This window comes from Littorina saxatilis, linkage group LG2 (genome assembly GCF_037325665.1).
Source record: "Littorina saxatilis isolate snail1 linkage group LG2, US_GU_Lsax_2.0, whole genome shotgun sequence".
Lineage (NCBI taxonomy): Eukaryota > Metazoa > Mollusca > Gastropoda > Littorinimorpha > Littorinidae > Littorina > Littorina saxatilis.
Genome location: NC_090246.1, coordinates 8123279 through 8125778, shown reverse-complemented (window position 1 = coordinate 8125778; position 2500 = coordinate 8123279).

Below are 2500 nucleotides of genomic sequence, written 5' to 3'. Positions count from 1 at the left end.
CCCACCCCCCCCCCCCTTCCACCCCCCCCCCCCAACCCCCCTCCTCCCCCAATCCAAAACCCGAGTTTACCAAGCTGTGAACAGTGACGCGCGTACAGCAGCGTCAAATATAAATCCTTGTATGTATACCACAGACTCGAACACACACACACACACACACACTCACACAGGTCCATCGAAACCTGAACATAATAGCAGAGGTTGTGGGCTGGCCGAGTCGAGCGCCGGGAAGCTGGGACCATTGAGAAAGCGGTAACGTGGTTTTCATTGGTCGTTGACGCGGGATAGGGCAAGTCTGGCATCAACCTGTGTCCACCTCTGGGGTTCTGGAACCGTTTGATACCACCCTTGCTACTTCTACTACTACTGGCAACTGAGTGCATGGCGACCTGAATGAGCGAGGGCTGGATGGGATTGGAGTTTTCTTCCTCAGTACTTCTGTCATTTTATAGTTAGTCTCTAAACTCCTGTCGTGAATACTCAGGACTGATTTTCATCGGTAAGTACTCTGCATCTTTGCCGTTTTCTGCTTAATGTTTGGGTTGTTTATGAGGGGGTTCTTGATCTTTTGTGTCATTTTTGTCACTTGCCTTTTGTGACCATTGGGTCGACGTACTAGTAAATTTAACGATCAACAGAGCTGCGAGTGTCAAAACGTCCACGCTATCGCGATAATATTATCAAGATAGTATTATCAAGATAAGTTTTGTGTGAATATGTGTTTGTCTGTTCACTTAAAAGACCGTTGGGTCGAAATATCTGTGAATGTATTGTTTTGTCAATAACAAACGTTCCAACAACCTACCTTTCTTGTTTTTTGATAGTAAATTTAACGTTTTGTTGTGCACTACTAAAACAATCAAAGAACCTACAATTCGTGTGTGTTTTTTCTCTGTCCGTGCCTTTTGTATTTTTTTGTAGATGAAGTTTTGCTAGATAACAATTAAGCAAAATTAACTTAGCAAGGAAAAGCAGCAACACGAACAAATACTCAATGAACCGGTTTCAACTAGCATCCTCATCAGTTGTCAGTAATTATTACATGTGCTGATTGTTCTCTTTGCCTGCGCGCGTATAGTATGTTGGTTATGTTTGGTCATAGTATGTTTGCTTATGTTTGGTCGTTATCTTTGCCTGTGCGTGTATTGTATGTTTGGTCGTTTTCTTTGCCTGTGCATGTATAGTTTGTTGGTTATGTTTGGTCGGTTTCTTTGCCTGTGCGTGTATAGTATGCTTGGTCGATGTATGTATTGTAAAGCGCATAAGAGTAGACTTTTTTTTTTCTAGAATAACGCTATAAAAGTTTGCATTATTATTATTATAAACAAAACAAAATGAATTAAAAAGAATGTTTGCAAGTTTTGTCTGAGACCCGCGGAGGAACGAGGAGGCGAACAAACAAGATTTGGGTGCTCTGTTTCAATCTTTTTTCCCCCATAATGTCTGGGTATTTCATAAATTTCTTGGTTTTTTTGTTTTTTATTCGTGAAGGTTTGTCCTTTTTTTTCTCTCATGAATTTCTGTCATTTTTTCTTCATAAAGTTTCATAAGTTTTGCTTGAGACCCTTACCGTAGGATTTCCACGTAATTTATGAGTACTCTTTTTCATTATATTGGTGGCACTTTGAGTGTCAGTAGCTCATGGAGTTGTGTTAGAAAATACATTTCTTTGAAGTCCTTTTTTTACATTTAGTCAAGTTTTGACTAAATGTTTTAACATAGAGGGGGGAATCGAGACGAGGGTCGTGGTGTATGTGTGTGTGTGTGTGTGTGTATGTGTGTCTGTCTGTGTGTGTGTGTGTGTGTGTGTGTGTAGAGCGATTCAGACTAAACTACTGGGCCGATCTTTATGAAATTTGACATGAGAGTTCCTGGGTATGATATCCCCGGACGGTTTTTTTTCTTTTTTTTTGATAATTACCTTTGATGACGTCATATCCGGCTTTTTTTGGTAAAAGTTGAGGCGGCATTGTCACACCCTCATTTTTCCATTAAATTGATTGAAATTTTGGTAAAGCAATCTTCGACGAAGCCCGGGGTTTGGTATTGCATTTCAGCTTGGTGGCTTAAAAACTAATGAGTGAGTTTGGTCATTAAAAATCGGAAACTTGTAATTAAAATTATTTTTTTATCAAACGATCCAAAAACAATTTCATCTTGTTTTGCGTCATTTTCTGATTCCAAAAACATATACATATGTTATATTTGGATTAAAAACAAGCTCTGAAAATTAAAAATCTAAAAATTATGATCAAAATTAAATTTCCGAAATCGTTTTAAAAACTATTTCATCTTATTCCTTGTCGGTTCTTGATTCCAAAAACATATAGATATGATATGTTTGGATTAAAAACACGCTCAGAAAGTTAAAACGAAGAGAGGTACAGTAAAGCGTGCTATGAAGCACAGCGCAATCGCTACCGCGCCAAACAGGCTCGTCACTTTCACTGCCTTTTGCACTAGCGGCGGACTACGTTCAGTTTCATTCTGTGAGTTCCAC